General features: G+C 40.0%; 1 protein-coding gene across 1 annotated transcript in view; it reads right to left on the bottom strand.

Annotated features, from left to right (window-relative positions):
- LOC121527362 (guanine nucleotide exchange factor VAV3) overlaps nt 1-27,935 on the bottom strand; it is a 159,075-nt gene that overhangs the window by 129,957 nt on the left and 1,183 nt on the right. The window lies entirely within an intron of this gene.

Raw genomic sequence — 27,935 nt, 5'->3', positions numbered from 1 at the left:
GTTATACTTCCAACCTTAATTGTAAGGTTCCGAAATGGTTTTAGACACAATAAGGGGTCATGTCATGTCAGTCAGTCATGTCTGCTATGGCATTGGTTCCCAACCAGGGGTCTGGGACCCCCCAGGGTCCAAAGATCTCAGGGGAGGGGCACAAGGCTTTGTCTGCTCTGAGGCTGCCAAAATTAGTTTTGCAAATATTGACTAAAACCATGATAAAGCAGTCATTAAGTAGTTTATACAAAGGTCTTTTGATACGAAAAGCATGCATAGGCCTTAATAAGGGTTTTATCAGTGATACAATTAAAATCTATGTTGATTTAGGGGGGGCTCCAAGGAAATATGCTTGGGGAACACTGTTCTAAAGTATGTAATCACAACAGATTTTAGACTTCAATATGATTCTAGTAGAGATCAAAGATTAAATACGTAGATTTTTTTGCACTGAATTATTAATTAAAAATTTGGCCGTTCCTATGTTATATAGTGGTGTTGAAAATGATGATTTCTACGATGTATTGCAATACAGATGTAAATGATTCTGCATCAATGCAATGGCAATCTAAAATAAATGCATATGGACGATGCTTGTATATTTTCTCCCTGCAGCTGAATCTACTATAGGTGCCCGTGTCCCTGCCAACAGGGCTGCTTTCAATGCCTTTCAACACTAGTCTATTTTAACGGCAAAGCTTTTTCTGTCTTTGTGGTTGTGCTAAAGTTTACACAGATGGGAAATTCTTAATTTTATAACTGCAGCAGGACATGTCTTCTCAGAGTGGCTGCCATAAGTTGCAAGTTCAATCCCCCAAGCTCACCTCTGTGACATGCACCCTCCACATCCAGCATTTCTAGCGAGTTTAGACCAGCACCCCCCACCTCTGTGGCCTCCTTCTCTGTACTACTTGCTTATTTGAATTGGGAACTCTGGTCAATGTGCAGTGGAATAATGTGCTGGAAGTGACTTTAGAGCTGTGACACACATGGGTAACAAAAAAGCTCTCAGACTGATTTAACTCCTGGATATGGCTTAGCAACAGCAATGGCAAGTAATATTTATCACCCTTATTAAAATATATGTTATCATCATTCATTTACAAGCCACACTGAGGTGAAATTGTTTCCTGATCTCTGGAAAGTGTGTGTGTGATAAAAAACTACAGCGCATTTCAGTCAGCTCTCACAGACAGTAGGCTAACCTTTACTCTATTCACGCTGTGCTATCACTGTCCCCATCATTTCATTAAAAGGGGTGTTTTTCTCAGATAACTGCATATGAGCTCATTGTCTCGGCGCGCTGGTGCATATGTGCGGTGTTATGCCAACAATCCAAGAAGGGGAGCCTTAATGCTGTGCCTTTTGACTAATTTGGTGCGCACACATTTATGCGTAGCTTTAAAAAAACATCAGACGGCCCACCTGCTGTGTGATGTGGCTACGAAGAGACACAACCATATTCAAACATGTTTACACAGCACTGCAACTACAGCTGACACAAAAGCAATTAAACCATGATTTCCCAGTGAATGATTCTAACAGCAACATGTGACATATTTCCTGTAATATCTTGTTTAATATGAGCATAGAGAAGTGCTTTAAAGAGAACCTGATCGGGAATTGTGGCGCAGGTGTTACCATCTCTTTTTGTTCCGTTGTTTTCCAGCTCTTACTCTGACAAACTCTCTGCAAATTGAAGACATTTAACTTGAGTGTGATGTCATTCCCAGCTTAGTCATCCAACATAAATGGAACAAAGCAGGAATCCCTGAATGATGACTTTTCAAAACATATTGGGTTTTTATAGAAAATCTGCACATATTTGATTTTTCACGGCTCTACTATTAAACCAGTTCATCCAAGAAGTTTTCTGAGAGGTTTCAAGGACAGTTGGAGCAACAGTGTGGTGTGCAAATCAACACAGACACTCCACCAATTATGGTGTTAAAATTTTATCAATGAAACCAAAACACAGGTTCACTGTTCAGGATGTACAGAGTATAATCTTTTGTTAAATTGAGTCCAACAGTTAATTACATCTCTACTCGTTCTCTTTTGTTTTATTTTGTTTTATGTTGTTAGTATTGTTTTCCTACATTTCCTCTCTCAAACATTCCATGACCCCCTCTATGCCCCCCTGGCATCCTCCCAGGAGTCAGGACCACCACTCAGAAAAAACACTGACCTGGAACACCACAGTGCATCACTAACAGCATGGTGACAGAGGAAAGCAGGTGCCATGAGTTAACAGTGAACACTGGAACTAATGCAGAGCTGCATTAGTGTCAATAACAACATGCGGGAGACAAAGAAAACAAAATACTATTATAAGTTCTACAGGACTAACTGGGTGCTTTGTGTAAATCAGCAGCATTGGTGTTGATACAACTGCTGCAGAAAATATGAGCCATCATGTAAACCAAGACAACAGAAAACACTCAGCAGCTGAGTAGGAACAGAGCACAAAAAGTCCAACTGGCAGCTGAACAGGGAAGTTAGCCTAATGTGAATATAAGTCAATGTCAGCTTTGAAAAATGTCACAATATTATGTAAATCATAAAAACATGCTGTTGCCTAGCAGCAGGGGAAAAACAGCTGTTCATAACATCATTTCATCCTCCCTCAACAAGTAATAATGATATTTTCTGTTTCTCTAACACCTGCTTTCTGAATTTATTTCACATACTCCAGAGAGGAGTTTCCATAAAACAACAACCCTCCATCATCAGCTTCTCCTTCTTCTTTCTTCTTCTTGGGTAACAGTTTACAGGATGTGGATTTCATGAGCTCCTTCCTGTTTCTTAAAGAAACCTTAGCTGTTCTGTGAACACATGAGTCAGTCAGTTTTATTTTAGAGACAAAGGAGAGCAACAGCTGGACTTGTTCTTTTACCCGCTCCACACCGTCAGCCTTTCGTTACAGAGTGATATCAGATGAGTGTAAACAGGCTGTGTCCATGAATCAAATATGAAACATCTCTTCAGATGAATTAGTCTGCACACAGAGAGAGGAGCCCCCAGCTGCAGATAACAGGCAACCAGTGAGTAGCAGCTGAATAACACTGAGTGTTTACACTTGTTCACATCACTTTCTTTTATCAGACGAGCACATCTTGTCAGCCTGGAGTGAGTGTGCACGGTCCCACAGGAGCAGCGAGGATTATCAGAGGGAAGCAGCTCCTCGTACCAAACACAGAGTGTGTGCACGCCGAGCTGCAGACAAGAATATTATTAGCAAGAGTTACTGTTCCACTGACAGCGCTTCACTGCATCACACTGTCTCGAGGGCATGGGGGAGTGTACTGCTCAATATGTGTGTGTTTATGAGCATATGTATCAACATGCATGTATTGTAGCTACATGTTTAAGTGCACAAACTGATTCATTCATGCTCATAACAAACCTAAACCTAGCATTTTACTTGTAAAAGTTAGCTTTCAGAGGTCAAAAAGTTTAGGGTGTGACTTCCAGTTCTGAAAAAGTTTCTGTTTGTGCTAAGCATCCTGTTTTTAATAAAATACACTGTTTACAAATCCTGCTTTAGCTGAAAAATATGCATTTATTTGACAAATTACCCTAATTGGTACTCTGCTTATCCAAATAGCACTAGCTGATATCCTAGCATTTGCTAATTTCTCCTCTCCACCTCCACCCTCCAAATACAGTCACTATGGCTCTAAAAATCAAGAATGCTTTAGCCACAACGCCAAGCTTGAGGCACTCTATACAGACAAAAGTATTCAGCCACCTGACCATTACACCAACAGGAACTGTAATGACATTTCATTCAAATACATTTTCTTTAATGTGGAGTTGGCAGCTATAACCATCTCCACTCTTCTTGGAAGACTTTCCACAAGATTTTGGAGTGTTTCTCCAGGAATGTGTGCCCATTCATTCTGTAGCACGTTTATGAGCTCAGGCGTCGATGTTGGACGAGAAGTCCTGGCTCACAATCTCAGAGTTACAGTTCATCCCAAAGGTTCTCAGGTCAGGAGGTCAGGGCTCTGAGCAGGCCAGTCAAGTTCTTCCACACTAAACTCATCAAACAATGTCTTTACAGTCCTTGCTTTGTGCACTGGGGCACAGCCATGTTGGATTAAATAAAAAGGTCTTCCCAAAGCTGTTGCCACACAGTTGGAAGCATAGCATTGTACAAAATGTCTTGGTATGCTGAAGCATTAAGATTGTCCTCCACTGGAGATCAGGGGTCTAGCCCCAACCCTGAGAAACAGCCCATACCATTAACCCTCCTCCACCAAATGACTTGCCCATCTGACTGCTCCACAGTTCAATTCACTCCATCTGACATTTGGCATTGAACTTGGTGACATGAGGGTTGCAGCTGACCTTTTCCATCCCCACTCTCATTAGCATGGCAGTATTAGACATATGGTTTTACCAACGATACTCAAAGATGCCCCAGGAGATGTGGTCACAAAGGAATCCAGTAAGTGCCTCTGGCCTTAAGTCCACTTCCAGGCCTTACAAGAATATAGTAGGACTGGAGGACTAAGGACCAAAAGAGACTTGACTTTTGCCTGCATGATCCGATACCGTGAGCACCACACTGTCTTGCTCAGTGAACCCACACACAACTCCAAGTCTGCAGTTGAGCTCAGCCTCGCAGTCAGTGGATAGATGGATTACGCTGCCAAGGTCTCACAAATCCAGATCTCTAAAAAGAGTTGGCATTCCTTCCACTACAAACATAGTATGATGGACATAAATCAGAGCTATGCATTTTGTTTGACACCACAGACATCCAGGGGCGGTCTTTAATGCGTGCCATTACACTCTGGATTTACCAGTCCAATCCAGATGAAGGCATCCTAGACCACCTCATGTGCAGACATCAAACCGTTCTCAAAGCCAACTGAGGTTTGTCTACACAAAGCATTTAGAATTACCACCTTGCATATAAATGCCCAAAAGAGATATACATCTCTGTATGAATGGCATCCACCTTCAGCTGAGCGCCATGCTTCTGGTTACTATTTTGAAAAAGGGCAAGATTTTTCCATAAATTCTCTTGATATAGAAATGAAACTCAAATGTGCTTTTTTTCTGTTAAGCAGAAATATTTCAAACCTTTTTTTTTTTTTTTTTAGTTTTCTAGAGCTAGGGTTGCCCTTAAAAATAACGGTCCAATTATAACCCTGGAATTGTTCAATGTGCCTTTAAAATGGCAGTAAATCCAAAGCAAACATGGCCAACATTATTAGCATGACTAATTCTGCATTTGAATGAAAGCTGTAAATAACCCTATTGAGCAATAAAGGCATTAAAGATAGATTATACAGCACCATCTCAGCAGGATCCTCCAAACATTCACAGTTTCTATAAAAAATGAAAATCTTAAGAGACCATTCTTCTGCTGAGGGTGGAGGGCTTAAATCCCAGCAGAGTATTACATCTCTCAAACCAGCCATCTGGAATATTTAAAGAGGAGAAGTATTCCTGTAAGACAAGCCGTCTCTGCTGAGTGGTGATATGAGCCTGCAGGTCGTGTTCTGTGTCCACAACAACCATCCGTACTTTCTGCTTATGTATTCATCTGAACCCGTCACAGCTCCATAGCAACAAGATGGAGCCTTTTTACGGCCCCCAAGAGTACCGTGGAGCTTAATGAAACCCTGCTCCTGCTCCCTCGTAGATCCACACTGTGACAGACTGTGTTAGAGGGACTTAAACCCTGTCTGTCGAGCTTCATTAGCGGCATCAAACTGACGTGAAAGTCAAGGTCTGTGCTGGGAATCTGAAGGCCTTTTCTGTGGCACAGAAAGATTTGTATGTCAGTTTGAACCCCTCCTGTATGACGTAGCTCAGATTGTTTGTACTGAATGAGCTCATACACACTGATCTGTTAAAGTCATTTCCAGTAAATGAAATATCACAATTCAAACCATAAGGTCACTTCCGTGTCATGTCGGAGCGTCCGACCAGGAAACAGGGTCTGCATCTGTGTAAAGGTGTGTTAAAATGTGACCTGATGCATCTTGCTGATGTTTTTCCAGTCTCGCTTTACCCGCCCCACCCCCCCACCCCCCCCTGCCGTGACTCTGAATATCCTCTGCTGGTCACTGACAGCCTCTTTATCACCTCTTTATCTCATCATGTTTCCGCTCAGGGACTGCCGTGTTTTTTCAGGAGTTTTTGGTTCACTGGTCACCTTCCTCTCAAGGTGAGGCTAGAAAGCAGAGAGCTGTATGTGAGGCTAATGTTAAAAACAAACAAAAAAAACATCCCAGAATAAGATAGAAACATGCATGACGAGGATTGGCTTCCAAGTTAGCAAATCCTGCTAGAATGTGAAAGTTGAAATGGAGCAGCAATTTGATTTTTCTCCTCTGGTGACAAGCTCAAACTTGCCTAGGGGATGAACCAGTGCCTGAGAGCAAGGCTGCCCACAAGGGGAATAAATGGGAAAGCCATGGGTAAGCAAAAACTTAGTCCATTGTAAAATTAGTCTCCGAAAACCATATCTTATCTTTAACCTGAATGAAAACCTCTCATAACAACGCAAAAAAACGTGAATTTTATTGATTTATGCTGTAGTACAATATAGCCTTTTTCAAAATGCAAACCCCTTTTCTTAAAACATAATTGCCTTTTTACTGGTATTGTTAACAATATAGCTGGGCAAATTGAACTAAATGATTAGGAAAGTAGTACAAAAAAGAGCAGAACGCAGCAAAAAAAAAGGGGAGGTAAAGTTGAAAGAAGTTAAAAATTGGAAAAAAATAGGCTAGAATGGAAAACTGGTTGAAGACAAGGGAAAATAACAAACATGGGTTGAATGTAGAAAAAATAGGCTAAATATGGCAAAAATGTGGTAAAATGGCCAAATAGAAATGGAAAAAAATAGGTTCTAGCTGGCAAACAGGGGCAAAATTTGGCAAAAATGGGTTAAAAGGGGCATAAAGAAGTAGCACAAATGTATGAAAGACAGCAACAAAGGTTTTAAAGTGCCAATAAGGGCAAAAAGGGTTGAAAAGCAGCCAATATGGTTAAAAAGCAGCAAAAAGGTGGCTGAAAAAGGTCAAAAAGTGGCAAAAATGGCTGTCAAGTGGCAAAACAGTGAGGAGGAAAGTGTCAAAAAGGGGTGAAAAGCAGCAAAAATTGGTCCATTTGGAAAAGTAATGCAAAAAGAGCAAACGCACCAAAAAAGTGGATTGAATTGGCAAAACAAATGGCAAAAATGGGCAAAAGCAGCAAAAATGGGTTAAAGGGCAAATTAGTTGAAGAAAAGGGTGAAAAACAGCAAAACTGGGTTAAAATTAGCAAAAATTGGCAAAACGTCGGTAAAATGTGGTAAAAGTGCCAAATAGAAACAGCAAAAAAAGGGTTTGAAGTAGCAAAACTGGGGCAAAAATTGGCAAAAAATGGGCTAGAAGTGGTCAAAGAAGGTAGCAAAAATGAAGCAACACAGCAAAGAGGGGTAAATAGTGGTAATAAGGGAAAAAATGGGTGTAGGGCAGCCAATATGGATAAAAAGCAGCAAAAAAGGTTTTTGAAACTGACAAAAAAAAGAGCAAAAAGTGGCAAAATTGGCTGTCAAGAGGCAAACAGTGAAGAGGAAAGCGTCAAAAAGGGGTGAAAAGCTGCAAAAATTGGTCCAATTGGGAAAGTAGTAAAAGCAAACGCAATAAATGGGTAAAGTTGCCAAAAGAAACTGCAAAAAATGGGCAGCTCAAATAGATTAAAATGGCAAATTAGTTGAAGAAAAGGATGAAACGTAGCAAAAATGTGTAAGGGTTGCAACAATGTGCAAAATATGTCAAAAATTGTGTAAAAGGGCCAAACATAAAGGTTTGAAATAGCAAAATTGTGGCAAAAATGAACAAAAATTGGCAAAAAGAAATAGCACAAATGTGTGAAAACATGATGAAAAGAGGCCTTAAAACGTAGCACAAGTAAATAATTCCAATATACATATAACCTAACAAAGCTTCACACACTTTTCATTTTTATCACCACTAATAATGCAAACAAGCATTTGTTTGTTTCAGCCCCTAAAATTGCTGAAATTAAACACCTGGTGGCTGAAATGGAGATACTTACTTTCCAAAGAGATGAAATAATTTAGTTATGCAATGTTTCAGAGAATGACTTTGATGAATATAGCTGGAGAATAAATGAGGTTAGACTGTGTGCATATAAACTGCTTGATACATCACAGAAAAATGAAAGCGACAGTATTACAGCCTTCAAAAGTTTGCTCAAAGAGCTGCTTAAAATACCTGGAGACTTTCAAGCCTCTATATATAACCTTTCCAACAGCAGCAACACAAAGAAGAAAACTAATATCACACGGTTGACTTTTTGGGATCTGGAGTTTGCAGAAATTAAAGCAGACCTAAAAGAAAACTGACACTGGACCTTCATGAGTCAGGTGACCTGGGGTCTTGTAGACTGATGCAGGGCAGTGGCCCAAAGTCATGTTTTCAGATGAAAATAAATTCTGAATTTCATTTGCAAATCAAGGTCCCAGATCCTGGAGGAAGATCAGAGAGACATAGAATCCAAGGTGCTTGAAGTCCAGGGTTTTCAGTTCACTCATTCAGTGATGGTTTAGGGTGCACTGTGCTTTATCAAGACTAGAGTCAACGCTGTCAGCCATCTACCAGGAGATTTTAGAGCACTTCATGCTTTTGTCTGCTGAGAAGCTTTATGGAGACACTGATTTCCTTTTCTAGGAGGACTTGGCACCTGTCCACAGTGAATCCAGAACCACCAGAAACTGGTTTGCTGACCGTAGTATTGCTGTATTTGACTGGCCAGCCAACTTGCCTAACCTGAACCCTGCAGAGAATCAAGAGTTTGTCAAGAGGAAGATGAGAGACACCAGAGTCACTAATACAGACGAGATGAAGGCTGCTATCAGAGCAACCTGGGCTTCATAACACCTAAGCAGTGCCACGGACTGATCGCCATCCATGCCACATTGCATCGCAGTTATTTGTGGAAAAGGAGCTCCAACTAAGTACTGAATGCACAAATGAGCATCACTGTTCAGAATGTCATAATTTCTGTAATGTACAGGGGATATGATGCACCTTTTCATGATATTCAGATTTTCTGAGGTGCACCTGTACATCCATCTAGTTCAATGCTGCACTGTTTGGGTACATATTTTGTAACATGACCACAGACTTTTAGCTATCAGCTCAGCTTGAAATGCCCATCCCTATAACTACTTCTGTTCCAGCTCTGTTTTAAGTTCCTCTTGTTTTTTCCCTTTTTGATCAGTTGTAACACCTATGAAAGAACAATCCAGAAGCATTCCTCCAGAGTTTCCTCACAGCAGTTGTGTTGCCAACTTGTCTGAAAGTCTTCTGTAGTGCATGCTGCTCTCTGATGTCTCATGCAAAGAAAAATTTTTTCTGAAACATACTTTTTGTGCTTTGTTGAAGTACTTTGTTCACATGGTGAACATGCATTTACAAGTCTGCAGCAAACCAAAGTTTAAAATAGATCACTGTACACAAAGGCACGCAGCAACTGCGAAGGAACCACTGAACCTCTTCCTTTTTCAGAGCAAGCATCTCAGCTGGTTAAACCTCCGCTGTCTGCTCCTCTTCTTCTCTGACACTGTGTTAACCAACATGATGCAGGTGTTTTCTCTGACATAGTTTAATATTTACATGGCTGCTGATCTCTCAGTCACGTTACGTCTCAAAGTCATGCTCAGATATTTCCATAAATAAAGGTTAAACTGAATGACTGACAGCTCAAATGAACAATCACAGAACTGAAGATGACAGAACCCTGGCCTCTTGACATTTCTGCTCCACTGATCATGTATGAGCAGCTTTTCTGTCCACACAGGAGCTGAAGCTGTGCTCTGAACATGATATACAAAGACACAAATATATTGCACAAAAAAGGTCCCACCTGAACCTCAAAATCCCTTATATATTAAACAATAAAGTAACCACCCCTGCCTTCCTGTGTGTCTCCCGCACATCACCACTAACAGTCCCAGGAGCTGTTTTCCATTAAATCCTGGTTTTAACTCCCTGACCCCCCCACACGTATACACAAAGCTCCTCCCTCCCCCAACCTGATAAGGGAATTGAATTATAGCTTCTGTGTGAGATATAAACCTTGCAATAGATTCAGCTCTGCTGTGTTTGTTTGGCTAAAAAAAAGACAATTTTATAGAGAGTGATGGAGAAAATGGAGAGAGGGATGTCATATAAACAGTGTGGTACATAATGAATGTAAAAACACTGAAGCATGAATGGTGATCAGATTGAATCCTCCCCCTCCTCCACTCGTTCTCCCTCTCAGCCTCTTGATCCTCCTCCACATTTCTCTCCTCCTCATCCTTCTTTTCATTCTGCTCCTCATCCTTCTCAACCATTTCTCATCCTTTTCCTCCTGATCCTACCTGGCCTTGCACTCACCAGGCAGAGCAGTAACAGTAAAGGCAGAACAACTGTCAGTGCTGATTTAGGGTTTTAATATCCATCATTTATGATTTGAAATGGGAATTTGTGCTCTTGCAATAGAGTAAAGTGTCCCTTAGGGTCATACTGTATGTTGGTAACCATATCTTTCAGAACACTGTTGAAATCTACCCATCACATGGCATATAAAGTAAGCACTAAAAGTAAGGAAATTTGTGTTTGGAAGATTATTCCTTTGCTGTTTCTTGGCAATACATTTCACACTGTTGGAAATTCTGTTCAGTCCCCTTTTAAATAGCCCCACATTTGTAAGGAACATGTCTTTGTGGGATGAGCAGCAGAGCTGAGTGTTGGTTTCACACATGAAAAATTGCCAAATATTCTCTACCAATGCCAAACAGCTTATTCTGCTGTGGCTATTGACTCTTATTTTGAGCTTCCAGTACACCTGTAAGCATGAGCCCTGCCACAGTGGTCAGCAGGTACCTGCTCCAGGAATCAGCATGCCACGTTTGACTGATCTGGATAAGGCAACTTCAAACAAGTTGCGGCATTATTTGGAGTGAGCCCTAGCACCATCTCCAAACTGAAGGTTAAGCTTCATCTAACAGAGGATGTCAGGGACAGGCCGAGAACTGCACATCCCAAGAAGACAGCTTCCTCACCCTGTCAGCTCTTAAAACTGTAGGTTGTCTTCTACAGATTTGCAATCAAGGCTTGCAGGATAATATGGCCGATAGTTCTCTGCCCAGACAATCCAGAATAGACTGCAGCCAATCTCCAGTCTCTAAGAGCTGCCAGGAGGTCTGCCATGACTGCCTTTCACCAGCAAGCCCATTTGAGCTGGTGACAGCAATACGAGCACTAGAATCTGAACATGTGGAACATTATGTTCAGCTGTGTGTCCAGATTCTACTAATGGATTGTAGGGTCAAGTGTTGAGAAGACGTGGAGAATGCTTTACTGATTGCTGCACCGATAGCGCAACATCTTTTGGTGGAGGCAGTGTGATGGTGTGGAGCGGCATCTCCCTCACTGGAAAAACAAGGCTTGTCATTACTGGAGAGCGAGAGATCGAGATGAGAACCAGTGCCAATCACACACCTTCAGAGTCTGGGACCAACTAAACTATCCTCCAAGATGAAAACTCTCGCCCCCACATAACAGAATTTGTCAGAGACTGCCTCCAGAATTTTGGAGTGGAAAGGATGGAACGGCCTGCCAAGAGTCATGACTAGAGCCAGACCAATATGGGATTTTTTTAGCCGATGCCAATACCAATAATGGGGGCAAAAAAAAAAGCCAATATCCAATATATCGGCCGATAACCCATACATCCAACAATTAACAGTTGCATATATCTTTTTTTATCTCACAAAGATGCAACTTGGACAACGTTAAAACGCTGTATAATAGTCTTATATTAGATAATGGTGGACATGTGAATTACAGTTGCATTTATCATCGTTCATTTCACAAAGATGCAACTTAGATGACATTAAAACGCTGTAATGCACGCTCTAAAACTTGCGTGAAAAAACTAGCATGTTCTCCTTGACGTGCCCTAACAGCGTGTTTCCACAAGGACATTATTGACATGGGGCACTAAAGTGTAGTGTTACATTGTTTTATAAAGTCACAGCCTACCACGGAGTAAAAAAAATGCGGTTTCTCTCGCCGTTTCTCTGGTCTTTGTCCTCTTCTCTGCTGCAGCCGAGGCTTGTGTGTAAGGGGGAAGGGCCAGGCACTCGGGCTGAGTTCAGCAGGGACACACAGGAGCAGAGCGACAGAATCCCCACGCAGCTAAAAAGTTTATATATCAGCTACATACTGTCCGATGTTGATTAATCTGTGATACGCTACAATCGGCCCGATTAATCAGCCAGCCGATCAATCAGTCGGGCTCTAGTTCTGACCTAAACCTTACTGAACACTTGTGTGATCAGCTTGGGCATGCTGTTCATGCTAGAGTGACCAACACAACCACACTGGTTGACTTGCCACAAATGCTGGTTGAAGAATGGGATGCCATCCCACAGCAGTGTGTGACCCAGCTGGTGACCAGCATGAGAAGGTGCCAGGCTGTGGCTGTCTATGGTTCTTCAAAGTGTTTGACCAGAAATGTGGGCCTGGACTGAAAAGAAATATATTAAGAAATTGTTTTTCCAGCTTGTTGGTTTGGTGCCAACTACCAACATAATGATCTTCATTTAACCATTAAGCTAGCTATCTACTGTATGTAAATCCCTGATTAAACAGCTATTTAAAAGATACTGTGTTAGAAAAGCATCAGGTGGTATACAACGATGGATTTTGAATTATACACAAGGTACCAACATGGATGTGACTAAAGTTCATGTAAAATAAGTTTAAACTTTCCATGCTGTTCTTAGACACTTGATATGTCAGATTAAAAATATAAAGGTATTTATTTTAAATCTTGCTTTTTCAACATGTTTAACTATAAAGCTGATGAACAGCCAGATGATTTTCAATAACAAAACATATGCACAATATGAAGTCCCATAATAGATCAAAATAAGTCTTTTTCTATCTTGCTTTCAACCTGCTGAGCACTTCAACACATCAGTATTAGAGACCTGGTTTTATATATTTCCTTTTTCCTGGCTTGTTTCACACTTTATGACTACACTGCACAGGTGATAACCCTAATATAGCCCCGTACATACAAGCCCTGTTGGTTTCTCATTCTCCACATATGTGTAAAGCATGTAAGGAGTCATCCCTCCTCCATGCTCTCTGTCTCCATCACACAAATAAGGACATTCCCATTCCAATAGACAGCACTCATCCATCAGCTCCACCCTGAGGAGGACGCCCTGAAGAAAAACACACAGCTGTATTAATCTAAAACAGAAGGTATCACATCCAGACTATACACCGTCCCACTGTATCTCACTGGTTTAAATCTGACTGTACAGCTTCTGTTTGAATGTGTATTTTTAGCTTGATTTGGAGCATGGCTCCATGTTTCCAGCACAGTGATGCCAAGAGGAAAAGGTTGCACACAGACACAGTCTGCTATGGTCGGTTTCACCCTGATGTAAACCAATGATTCCTAACGTCTTAAAGAGCACCCTGACATTCATACAAGCTAAACTGCTACTAGTGATACAATTTAAATGTTAGTTATTTCACTTTAATCCTTAGACTCCACTTTAAATCCCTCCTGATGATGTTTGCCAGTAAAAACGACAGACAGAATCGACTTTCTAGATGCTTCCGAGCACTCGGCCGTGATTAACTGAGCCTGAAGTTAGTAACATGATAAACATTGATCTCAGGTGCATCATCCCCTCCTGAATATCTGCTAATAAAATCACCTTTAACATTATCCATACTTTAATGTGCACTGGAGCCAAGCCTGTGCTGGTTGGCTATGGTGCAAGCTGGTTACCGTGGTGACGGTGGAAAGGTCAGTTCTGTATGTGCACGTGTGTGTGCACATGTGAGGTGCAACATAATCCTATCTGTGGAGATGCTTGTGTTTGTGTCAGAGTGTGTTAAAGCTGCACATGGATGTGATGTGAAACCAGGGCAGCTGCCTCACGCTGAATCACTGTGAAGTCAGTGGAACCTCAATCTGATGGTCTCACACCTGCAGACAGGTAAGTCTACCCTGACTACTGACAATGTTGTCACAATACCAGAATTTAAAAGTTTGACATGATACAATAACCTGGCAAAGATAGACTGTTTCATATATACATTACATGGAATATATTTCACATTTACCTGGGAATTCTCGGAAGGTGACTGGGCTAACATTCTGTCTGTCATATTCCTTACAAGCCAATCAGAGCGACAAGACTAAATGAGGCACAGCTTCAGTCGTGACCTGAGCTCAACAGGGTGGAGCCACCATAGTTTATGAACAGTGGAGCTTCCTGATAGATAAAACTCAAGGAGTAGTGTAAAACCATCTCGGATTTTTCTATAAGATCCTTATAGAGATCCTTTTCAAAGAGGCGATGGCCTTTGCTCGCAAACACACACGCTTCAAGACAGACACCACTGTACACCGTCTCATTTGTCCAGGTCATTCTCAGACCTGGCACAGTTGTTTCAGAGTGGAGCTTTGCAAGATGGATTTGCCTGATGACAGACATTGAATCTGGCTACTCTATCTGCTTTGCAAGGTTAATGATACATGTAAAAAATACTGAAAATATAAATACCAAAAACAGCGGTCTGAAACACCCAGCGCTGTTTTTTTATATTTTAATTTTTTTTCTTAACTAACAACATTTCCAAGAAAATCCCTGTAGAATATCTAAACTGCACAAAAATATTTCAGTGTTTTCCATGTGGAAACCCAACATAATTTTCATGTGCACCTGACGTAGTTTTATAAAGGATTTGGTGCTGTCTTCATACTTTCCATTGATTGAAGCAACCAAAATTTTAACATTTTCCAAAATGGTATCAAAAAGTATTGAAAATTTTGACTACCTTTACACTGACAGATGCAATACTCATCCTCAGAATGAATGTGGAGGAGAAGCAGAGCCCCAGAAACACAGTAGGAGTAATCAAACACACAATGCATACCAATAACATATGAGTATTATCTTTATGCAAATATGTGGGTGTGCATACAATATAAATGAGAATATTAACTATGAAGTGTGGCACCATAAATCTGACCCATGATTCTTATTAAGTATTATTGTTCCCATGGAAACAGGATGGTCATTTCTGCATGAGGAAGAGGACAATAGAGGAAAGAACAGTGGAAAATACGAGCTTCCCTGCAAACCCTTACTTTCCCATGCAAACATCCACTTCCATTTAAAATTCTTATTGCATGCTGCATAATTCAGACTCGGTGCTCGGTGATCCATCAGTCTGTCTGGTCACTTTCGACCCATATCTACTTAATAAAGTCAGGAAAACATGTCAGTTAAATAAATTGCCAAAAGTTCAGTGTTTGTTTGAAATAGGGCTTCAACCCCAGACTCCAGTGAAAGGCATGGCTTTCTTAATGCTTATTGCCTCACAGGAGAACTACATAGAACTACTGTAGTTTCTCTGAGTCTCTTATAGCATTAGCATTTTTGGTTTTCATTGCAAAAGCATCTGCAGGAGGTCCAAACACAAAGCCCGATGTGACAAAACAATATAATGGCTAATGCTAAGCTAGCAGCAGAAACCATCAAAAATGGATTAAAACTTGATTTAAAAAAGACGTTCAACACTGGAGTTACAGGTGTGAATTTAATCTTTAAATGCCCTTGAAAGTCATCCAAGTTCCAGGTTCACTACAAAACATCTGTAAGGGCAACAAAGGCATGGCTAGCATCATTAGAATGGCGAAATGGATGGCTTTTGAAAGTTAAAAAAAGAGGCTAAGACTTATGGTTCAAAAGATATTTAGCTTTAAATAACCTCTGTCTCTGTTTAAATGTTAATGTATGAAAAAAAAAACTTGGAAAGATAAATAAAAGAATAAGAATAAGTAAGAAGACAGTATCACATACAAGCAAGTCAATAAAGAGAGTTTTAAGAAGTGTTTAAAAGCAGTCGATTCTGCATGCCTTATCTCTTCAGACAGGCGGTTCCAAAGTCAAGGGCCTTGATAGAAAAGGTCCTTTCACCTTTAGTTTTAAGTCTCGACTTTGGAACGACCAAGAGGCCCCCATCCAAGGATCTGAGGCTACAGGCTGGGTATATAGCTTGGAACCAGACCCTTTAGTGCTTTAAAAGTAACAAGTATAATCTTAAAATCAATTCTTAAATTAATAGGAAGCCAATATAGAGATGCTAAATTTGGGGTGATGTGATGCCATCCGTTAAACCAGTTAGAATCCTAACTGCAGCATTCTGTACCGAATAGAGGCAAGAGATGGATCTTTGAATAAAACCAGAAAGAAGACAGTTGCAATAAATAAAATGGGAAAAGATTAAGTGACTTTTCCATGTCTGACTGGGGAGGATCGGATTTAATTTGGAGATACTGCGTACATATAAGAAGCAAGACATTACAACTTTCAAAGTGAACTCCTAGAGTGGACCTGTTGACTTGAATGAAGGTTGCATTTGAATGTTTCGACGGATGTGGAATATTGAATTAAATTATTTCTGATTTGGAATAGTTGAGTTTTAGGAAATTCTGTGCAGTCAAACAGTTAATATCGTCTAAAAAGTCTTTGACAGCAGCTAGGTTTCTAGGGTCCTCAGGGGCAGGTATATCTATGTGTCATCTGCATAGCACGGGAAGGAGACTTTGTGGTTCTGAATGATTTGGCCAAAGCAAAGAAATAAAAAATAAAATCAGACCGAAAACCAAACCCTGCGGTACAACACAGGTAAGGGTAGGGTTGGGTATCATTTGGTTTTTTTCTGATACCAGGGCTAAATTGATACTTTTAATACAGTGCCAGTGTCTTAAAGATCCCTAAATCGATACTAAATCAAACAAAGCCCATAAAATATTTCTTGTCTTTAATTTGGGGCGGCAGGGGTTAACAGAGGCGTGATGGGGTATCAAAACTAAGTATCAATACATGTGTTGTAATTTGGTCCCAGTATTAATTTTGATGGCTGTTTTTTATTTTAGTCTCAGTCCTAGTCTTTAGATTGGATGCCTTTTAGTTTTAGTCACATTTTAGTCATTTCTACCCTTTATAGTCTGTCGACGAAAACTAAAAAATATTTTAGTCTAGTTTTAATCCATGAAAAGTCCTGACATTTTAGTCTTAACTTTAATCCAATTTATTATTTTCTTGCCTGAATTTGGTACTAAACCATCGTAGTGTGTTCTTTGAACCGTGCCAAACCTGGGGTCCCTGCCTTCTATAGCTGAAAGGCAGAATAGCTACAGATGCATTGTATTTTGACTGATTTTGAATGTCCGATGAAAACTAAATTTCCTTTAAGTCTAGTTTTAGTCATTTGGAAAAAAACTAAACTTACTTTTAGTCAGTTTTAGTCATCAAATATCTATTTTTGGCAAGTCTTTCTCATTATAAAAGGCTCATCTAACTGATGAACAATTTTAGTCATAGTTTTAGTCAACGAAATTAACACTGCTTGGTCCAGTAGGTATTGGTTGTGTGGGTACAGGACCCATGTTGGTGCCAGATTTTGATACTCATCCCTAGGTAATGATGGAAGTAGAGGAGTGATCGCTTGTGGTTCATCAGGTTCTGAACTTGTTACATTTCTAAATAAGCTCTTAACAATAGGCTTCAGTCATTTGTATTTAAGCTCTAATCTCAGCCTTTACCCTACGATAGTCACACAAAATGTGTCCTAAAACTAGCTCCTTATGCGACAACATTTGGAGCATCTTGTTTCATCATTAAACACAGAATCAAAGCCTGTTATGTAACTAAAAGTTTTAACTCCAGTTTTTCCTGAGGTCTCGTTCTGCAGAATGAAAAGAGAAAAAGGATGCTCTGAGTCGCTCTTGTTTCTCCCACGCTCTCTCTGTCTTTTGTCTCTGAGAGCGTTGTCTTTGAAGCTGCTGTACGGAGGAGAAGAGTTCTCCCCTCGCTGTTTCAAATCACTGAAATTTGGTCACAGCCTGATAAAATATACAGGCGCTCAATGTATAATGTAAAGTGAGAACTATGAGTAGAGATGTGTTACACCTGATGAGGTCTACAGAAGTCAAACTCAGGTCATAGTCATCACAAGTGAAGTTTAAGATCACATTATGTCATATATGTGCATGCTTTAAAGCCATATTCACAAATATATGCTCTGGTTGTGAAACATGTATTCTGCATGAGTTTAAAATAAACACATGATTAAGAATTCATGGCTTTTCTACATGAATCAGTGTTGTGCTTCAGCAAAAACTGTTAAAATTAGCCCTGACTATCTCTCTCTCGTCTTCTCCTCACTTTCTCTTTCCAAACTGACTAAAAGGCCTTGATGTCCTTGAGCGCTGCATGATAAAAAGAAGAGAGAAGGGTTTTATTTTTTGTTTCTCTCCGTATGAAACACGAGCCGTGTTCTCTCCTCGTTCTCTCTGACGTCTCATTTCTTCGCTGTGAGCTCGATCGAGGGCATGTTTAGTTTCACTTCCTTCCTCTATTCCATTTCCTGATGTTCTCGCTCATGGTCTGTGTGAAGCGCTCAGCAGCTCGAGGCTTTGCAGTGGTGTTTCTCACAGTTTATGATCCCAAAAACAAGACAACAGGAGGCTCAACAAGTTCAAGCTGTCAGAGCAAATTCATAACATCATTATAAACTATAGGAGCCAAATAAAACCTCAGTTTGATGTTTCTAAGCTGCTGTCTGTGTGGTGAGCCAAAATGCAGTGTCGTTGTCCTCTTCTGGCCTCTGGGCTAGTTTCTGTTTGCTGCTCCTGTGTTAGCATGATGACAAAAAATACACCTATTCAAGGTGGCTAAAGATGGTTCTAACATAAAACTCCAGGCTCTATATTTTATATATACAGGGGTCCAAACATTGCTGCCTCAAACCAACGTCAGTGGCTGGTTCACCTAGCATATCTAACAGCTGGTTCAGAGGAGAGATTTATTATTGTTACCTGTTGGACATACTCTGATCAGTTTTCATGGTCAAACATGAGAGAAAATGTTGGCTTGTGAGAGTGTAACACAAAAAACATCTGCATGGGTATTGTCTATCAGCTAAATTCTCCTTTTAGACATAGGTATCGGCATCAGCCTGTTTTCTTGTATTCGACTACACACTAAACATTCTCAAATTTCTTGTTTTAAAGGATTAAAATTCGCAATTACCTGGTAAACAAACTCGTTTGACTGTCAGAATTGCACCCATGTATTGCCAATATTTCTGTACTGGAATGTAGACAGGGTGTAAGAGTAACGCTGCAATTTTTAATGGGCTCATTCCTCTTAAGCTGTGCGAATTTTATCTGATTCAGCCACGAATTTTGAATCGCACCACTCATTTGGAAGTCGCACCAACTTTCAGTCCGATCGGGTGTTGTTTGGTGCTGAGTACAGGGGATACGACAGCTGGCAGCGACCCGATCATAGCCTGACCAGCTGCTCCTGACTGGTCATGTGGATTTCCGACATGTTTGATATTTTGGTCACACGTCTCCAGACACGTAAACAGTCAGAGCAGAAATGCGAGCAGAATAAACAACTTTGGGGGATTTTGTTTCCCTTGTAAACTGTCAGACAACATTCTAAACTACAATGACAACAGCTGGAATGACTGTTTTAAAGGAAATAAACAAGCAGGAAGTAGTTCTACCAGTGGACCTGCAGCAGACATCGACGGTGATGCTGTTTGTGTGTAGGATAGAGAGAGAGAGAGGGATAGAGAGGATATGACTGGAAACACTTCATCCTCAGCGTGTGAAACTTTTTTAAAAAGGAAACTCCGTTGTTCAGCAGGTCTGCTTGTTTAGCCACCAAATGGCTCTTCATTTGGTACCACTTTGGATTTTAAAGGTGGATTAAGTAACAACAAAGGATGGAGGAAAGGAAACTGGCACTCAAATGGGAACTAGCTACCATGGCTAAAATTAAAGAGCCGTTTTGTGCCAAGGAATGGTTTGTAAACAGATCATTATTCAGTCTTTTACCCCAACAGGTTTATCGGTTGAGACTCTGTTTCAATTAAAGTATTCTTATGAAAAAATGAATATTTTTCTAATATGTTAAAGGGGCTCAGTTAGCCTCTTAGCTCAGTACAAGACTCGTCATTCCCAAAGTCTGGGCTAGGGCCCAAGGGTGGGTTGCAGAAGGCGCCAGGTTAGGATTTAGTCTGGAATTAACGGGACCCTACCAGCTGAGGACAGCACAGAAAGAGGGCTTGAAGAGCACAGTCGTACGGAAAACAAAGTTGTTGGGTCACGATGGCTTGTACCTTCTAAAAAGTGGGTCACCAGGAAAAAAGTTTGGGAAATACTGCTCTAGACTCTTGTCTCACTTCATCTGGCTAGATGACACCAGACACTAGGAGGTCTGCAGGACTGAGTATTTGTTTTATTGAACATCCATGCCAGGAAAATCTGTTGGACTGTGGAACAAATCACTCTTTGGTCTAGAGATGCAGCGTATAGGCCCATTTTGAATTGTTCAGCATTAACTTTCCTTCATTCCCAATCATTCCTAATGGCTGTATCCCACTTCCTGACCTCCAATGGACATTTGGAATCACGTGATTGCAAACAACCTATACTTCATATGAACACAGGGCTATAGGAAATCAGGCATTAACCTGTGCATTTTTCTGAGACTTAAAAAGGTCAACATCAATATTTGCCTACCTAAGAACTTCTTTTTATTCTATCAAATATACCATCATCAAATATATCATCAAAATAACTGAGATTTCATCCTCTCAAAAGATGAAGTACCTGGGTGCCAGTTCAGCTACATTGTTAGAGACACACCCTAATTACAAATAACTCTGACCCATGGAGTAGTTTTACAACTATTTCCCCCCTTGTCAAGTGTGAACTGACTGAACCTTTTTATAAACCAGGCTGTAAACAGGTTTTTTTCTGCTGTCAAATGGACATTTTAACATGGAAGTTAAGTGGACTTCCTTGATTTAAATGGACATTTAAGAAACTGCAGTTTAAAAAAGCCATCACCAGATTTTACAGTGCTGAAAGTGCTTGGTCAAATGTTTATCATTTCCTGGTGTGTGTTTTCTTAATTGAATTATCCTTGGTATCAGAAGACACTCAGTATGTTTCCGAGTTTTATCAAGGACGGGAATTATGTCAGAATATCTTACAATAATTATATAGTTAATTGTATCAAAAATATTGCAAAAACACCAGAATTACTTTGTTATGGCCCCACTGTATTACTAGGGCTGTCAGCAGAAGCAGACTTTACCATTAGGCAAAGGTAAGCTATCCTCTGGGGCCCTGGACTACCAAGGGCCAAATTAACTTAACCCTTTCTCCTGCACCAGCAGGTATTCTAGCCATTTGGAATTCAAAGTGGTTAATACAATCGTTAAAAGTGTAAAATATGAAGTTAATTTAGTCATGTTTTAGACTGTTAGAAAGAGGAGAATCTCAAGATTGTAACTAAGTCCACCAATAATGGCTAAAAATAAAAACAACAGAAACAAGCCCCTTAGTGTGACGAAGACACAGGACAAAAAAAAACAAACTCTGCCTTCTCTGTCATATTGTAGTGCGGAAGTCAGTACAAATCCAGGTAATTTTGGCTGATGAAGATAAGGATCCAATAAACAAAACTAACAACTTTTAATCTCATTTAGTCCCAAAAAGTGCTAGCTTTTGCTCAAAAACACTACAAAAACTAGGAATGCACGTGGTTAAACAGTTCAATTCATGTATCAATATAGCCGGTGCAAATTGTACATGTTGGTTAAACTAATTATTCATCTTTTTTTATAAACAGGCTTGAATCTCTATTGTAATGCTCTTTTAAACTGTAATGAACCTCCCACCATTAGAAGCCACTGTAGCTTCAGTTGTAACAACTCAAGCAGAGCGATAAAAGGCCACATATCAAAGCACAATATTCATCTTCAAGAGGAACGCTGGCGGAGCTAGCTCCTAATGTTAGCCATAATCCACAGAGTATATCAGGCTCGCATCTTACAAGCTGACAGTTACAATCTAAATGGTAAATGGAAATGAGCTTGCACTGTATAGTGCTTTTCTAGTCATCTGACTACTCAAAGCATGTTTACACCACAGGTCTCATTCATACGTCTCCTATCCATTTAAACACCACTGCAAATTGACGCAAACTGGAGCAAATTGGGTGTTGGTTTGGTCTGTGTATCATGTCTGACAGGGGTTGTTAATTTAAAAAGTTCACTCTGTCTGTGTCTCAGAGACTCTGAGGAACAAAACAAGCGCACCCATCACCCTGTAGCCTGTTCTAACTGAGAAATGCTGGCCACTTTTTGAGTGGTTTTATTTGGTAAAACATGACCAAAAAGGAAAAAAAAAATCCAAAACTGAACAAGTAAATTGTCCTTTTTTTAATTGAAATAAACATGCTAACTTAGTATGCTTATGATAAATGTCATTCAGTTAGATTCTATTTTGAAATCACCTGGACATTTCTGTACAAAAACATTGCTAAACAGTCATTTTTGGTTTGTATTGCAAAAAATTTAAACTTGAATACGATCAGGCATGGGGCTAAGTTTTAAAGTTAAAATATCACAGCCATAACTAAATAGAATTTAACAGAGTTCAAAACAAAATACTGAAAGCACTGCAAAAAGAAAAAAAAAAATTATTTTACACTAGAAGGTAAAAAGAAATATAGACAATTATATATTTAAAGTTTGTATAGTGAGTACATTTGTTTAACTGTTTTCATGTTGTTGTTTTTTTACTTTTTAACCCAGTTGGAGACATCCTTACATCATTGCTGATTAAAAGAAGAAGTTACAAGGAGGTCTTTCTTTGATAAATAAGAATTTAAAAAGGGGAGAATAAAGGATGTGGAGGGCCCCCATGCCTGTGTTCACCTTGGGGCCCAACATTGCTAAGTCCACCACTGGCTGATACCAAAGGTAAAGATGGTCAAGGTAAAGTAGAGATTTATAACACTAATTTGATCCAAATCGCAGGTTTTTTTTACATTTTATAGATTGAACAATAATTAGCGAAAGTAACCGAACATATTTGAAAAACATAGGCCAGTGTATTTAAAGGAAAAGGGGAATGGAAAAACGGCATGCTGCATGTTTGACCACACGGTCCACTCTGTTTCCTCTTAGCGTTGAAGAAAAAACTGCTGATTTTTACCGAGTGAGACAAAAAAACAACCTCTGATTATGTGGTGCTTTCTCTGAATGCAGCAGTGCGGTGGCTGAGCTGCGTCTAGACTGAGTAATTGTTTCATTACAGCCTGTAAAACTACGATCAAAGACATATTTGTTAAAACATCCGTTTTGGAGCTTTTTGTTTTAAACAATTAAAGCCATGTAAGTGCAGATATATGCACAGAGAACACTTACACAAACTGGACATGTTTCTTCATATTTCACCATTGTTACATCAGAAAATAGAGTGGTCTCAGAGGCTTTTGGGTTTACAGTAGTTTGCAGACTACTGTCTGCGGCCAGTTGAAACAGAACTGACTCACAAAAAGCTGTGAAGTTAATGTTGCAGAAAGAGAAGCAGCCCATCCTGATGCTTTAATAACACAGCCAACATCACAGCAGGTTTTAACCCTTTAGGGCTATCTTTATGCCCTCAGAGGAGCGTCTGTGGAGGGCAGACAGGCTGTTTGTAGCCCCGCCCCCTTTCTGCCTTTGTCTCTGCCTCCCAGAGGTCCCCTGGGTGACGTCTCGTGCGTCCCGTGTTCTATTAGTGGCCAATGATAAAGTAGCTGCCATGCTGCTCATGCATTATGCAGGATGAGGGGGAGCAAATGCACCCTCAGTTATGTAAATTTAACTTTGAGGCGGCACAGGAGGGAAAAGTTGCTGGGGGGGTGTTGACATCCATTTTGAACCGAGCAGGGATGTGTCACGTGGTGTATGTGAAAACAGAAAGCATGAGTCTTGATCTACTGACACACATTCAAGGCAAAGTTCAAGAACTTAAAATCATAAATAAAAGTACTATTAATATGACACGTAAATGAGAATTTTACAATGTTTTATCTCTCACAGATCCTAAAGACAGGTCATGACACAGTGGTGAACTTTCATTAACAGTTTCTGATATCTGCCCTCTTGTAAGCAGGAAGTAATAAAGTTGACATCACAAACTAAGGACAAAGTACACTTTAGAGGGAGTAACCAACACAAAAAACGATAAAGAAACAAACTGAAGGATTAAATATCCTTTACTATCTCTGCATTAAGAATTCTATTTTCATTTTATTTCATACAATTTTATTTTGACCACAGTACCAGAGCCTACAACAGAGTTTCTTCATAATCCGTTGTTCTTTGGACGACTACACATTTTCCAAAATATGTGCCAAATATGTATTTTTAAAGGCTGTCATGATATCTAACTTATATATTTCTGTATGAGTCTAGTAAAAATCTAATGTTATGGATACCTGCTGGCTATCAGCATAACAAAGATAGAAATCCCTAAACCCACTTACCGGGTACTTCACAGTTTTATAATTCCCAGAAACTGCAAGCAAACTCTTGCTCTCTAAATCACACAAAAACAGTGGCAACGTTTTTCGTACACCATTGTTGGATAATCTTACTTATGTCTAACTGATGTAATAGCATTACGTACTGAGACAAGTAAAGCATTAGTGTGCTTTTATGTTACGAAAAATTCAAACCCTTTTTGCAATTTCTATGTCATACATGTTGGTATTTTCGTGACGGCATGTAGGCGACTGTCCATCTATACCTTCAAAGGTGTCAGCTCATAATCTGTAACTCTGCAGCTTAAAATCAGGAATCATAAATGTCAAGCAGAGGGGCCCTTGCACCCTGGTGCAAGTCAGGGTGTGTTGCAACTGCTGATGTGTAGCAACTGCTTGCAGTGTGCTTCAGTACAGCAGAGAGACCATGTAGATCATCCCAGGACAGTCATTAAATCATAAATAATGAGCTTGTTGCACTTTGGATATGAAGTAATACTGACTGTCAACACTAGGTGCCAGTATGACAAAGCAAGATGGTAATCTGTACGATTTATCTTATAAATCAAAAGAAGATGAGACAAATTATCTTAACGGTGTTACTGGCTTTGTCCAATAGGTGGCGCTATGGAAAAATAATGAAATAACATTTAAATGTGTAAAGGGGCAGACACTGATCATACATGTGAAATTTGAAGGCAACCAGATGTTTCACATGAGAATTGTGAAAACTTCCTGTGAAAATGGCGAGATATCAAAATGGAAAACCTGGATGTGGGTTGGACAATTTTAGAGGCCTTTCTCTCAATATAAAAGCTTAAAAGGTTAAGCACAGCAACAGGAATGAAGCTATGACCCATTTGTGTCACTTACTGTTGCCACTGGGGGAGTTATGATGCTTTGTATGTAGATGAAGCTTGTGGACTTCCTGTTGGGGTTTGGGCACGGGTCCAGGAGGTGTTTTTGTAGGACTGATGATATTGATGAGGTTGAAGGGTTTGGGGATTCTGAATGATAAAAGCTGGTTTTGAGATAAAAATCAAAATTCAAAGGAGAAAATTTCCAATGTCAGTGGTGTGCATTGTGATAGAGAACTGATATTGATGCATAAAGGTATCAGCATCAATGTGTGACCATGCCTGTGAAGTCTGATGATGACTGATGTAAGCACTGCAGAGTTATGTACAATAATTCGACCTAAAAACAGCAATAAAGAGAAAATAAACAGTTTTCCAACTATGGCCCCTCATGGTCCCACCCTCAGGCAAAAACTCAAGCTCTTGATAACTTTTGATCTCTAACTTGTCTCAAGTGAGCAAAAATTAAATAAAAATCTAGTGCTGGTCAAATGAAATCCCTCAGAGGAGTATGAACAAATATAAAAATTGTGAATCAGCAAATAGCCTATGCCTAAATCTGACAGAAAATTGTTTATAGTACTTTACCTGTACATTTTAGAATATTGTCACAGAGACCTTTTTTGCCTTGTCATGATATATTTGTGTCCCCATTTTCATATATTGCTCTTACCCAGTCCCCTATCTCACGTTTGGGGCCCCTAAGGCCTTGCACAATTCCCCTATTGGATAAAAATTTCCACTGGGGGACAATTTTCTGGAAGTTTTTTTGGACTGATTAGGCGTGATTGGCCCCCAAAACAAGCTGCTAGGGGATGTACTAATAATGTCTAAGAATGCTAACAGTTTCAAAAGGGTTTTCGCTCCAAGGTCGGTGTTCAGGTCCTTACAATCGTTGCAGCACTTTCATATGTTCACAATCTGACAGTGAACTGTGCAGAGGAATTCTCTATTAGCCACTGCGATGAAAACAGTAACTTGGGTACTTAATGTACATTTCACCTTGATGTTCTTGCCACTGTCATATAAAAGTTTCACATAATGGGGATATTTCCACAAAGTAAATGCCGTCCTCTGCTATAGATTTTTGCATAAAAACAATTTTGAAAGCACACGTTTAGTGGTTGCATATCTAAAAAAAGCAGAAAATGAGGGCAATTTTCACTTTCTATGCCAGAAATGATCTTGGATCATTATGTAACATCCATATTTACTGATGCATAAGAGCTAGAGTTGCAAATACAAACTTGCACACACCCTGTGCCCACAATTAGGATAAACTACTTCATATTAACAATGTTCCTTGAACTTTGATGCTCTTTCTCATATTTCTGTCGCAGTCTGTTGTCCAAAATTTGAATAATGTTTTAAACAGTTGCATTTTAATACAAAATGCCTTTTGGAGAGCTCACCAGTCACTGTGACATACTTTCTGCTGCACAGAATTGTGGGTAAGAACAGCCAAAAAGCATGCTGGCATTCATTCCACTAAATGTGACAAGATCCAGATGGACATCCTGGTATATTTGACGGACATGTATCAGGACATACTGACTCAGTTTCTGGCTCACTGCTGAGTTTTAAAGTATGGATTTTTGAAAACAGGGAGATGATTTCTGGATAATGAAGTCCACCAACATTAAAAACCCTCAGCACTAAAAGTTATGCATGCATACACACACATATATGAATTTGCACCTGAGCTTTGGTTTGCATAGCTCTGACAGTAAGCTTTACTACAAGTGATTTGTGTTTCTGCAGCTTGATCACAGGCCGGGTGTGAGTAAGACACTCAGCCATGCATAAAACAAACCCCACTATAAATAGACTAACCCGGTCTGGACCAGGCTGAGCATACAAGATCTATAAACACATGTCATTATGTCACCACTGACAGAAAACTATGATTTATTCATGATTCCTCATCACTGATTATATTCGAGGACATTTTACAGTAAATGGACCAATCAGCTTCTCCTCTTTCACTCACAATCTTGTTTCACTGAGATCCGAGTAAACAGATCCTGGGTCAGTCCCCCGTGATGATATTACAATCCAGTAAGCTTTTCAAATTATCCGCCTACAGGTTGAACAGCAGAGACTGGGATGGACTGAGAGGAGCAGTAACTGCAGATCAGATCGAATGTGATATGAGAGCTTTTACCAGGAAATGAGCCTAATATGATAATAACCTGTCTCCATCAGCTGTGCAGGACATCCATAGTCCTCATTTTCAGGCTTTAATCACCTGTTTCACATCAGCTGAGAGGATGAGACAGCTTATTTCAGAGTAATACTGTATACTGCTGCCTGCATAGGCAGCAGGTCTACAGCTCAGTGGGTGAGTGTCGACCTCGCTGTTTCCTGACAGTGAGCCAGACGTCCAGATTCTCTGTTCTGAAGGAGAATATTAATCTGGTCGAGGCTCCGGCTGTCCTGTTATTGAAGCAGATGGTATCTGACACACAGGAGCCACGTGGACATAGTGCTCAGCCTTCTCTGTACATATCCATAATGCTACATAATAAAAAAAAAATAAAGGCACAGACCAAAACTGCCAATCAGAACTTTGGCAAACCAAATGAAAAAGTTTACCCCCATAATTTAAATACTCAAGCACAACT

The sequence above is a fragment of the Cheilinus undulatus genome, linkage group 19 (genome assembly GCF_018320785.1).
Source record: "Cheilinus undulatus linkage group 19, ASM1832078v1, whole genome shotgun sequence".
NCBI classification, from domain to species: domain Eukaryota; kingdom Metazoa; phylum Chordata; class Actinopteri; order Labriformes; family Labridae; genus Cheilinus; species Cheilinus undulatus.
The sequence above is the reverse complement of the archived record's forward strand: the minus strand, read 5'-3'. Positions and strand labels throughout refer to the sequence as shown.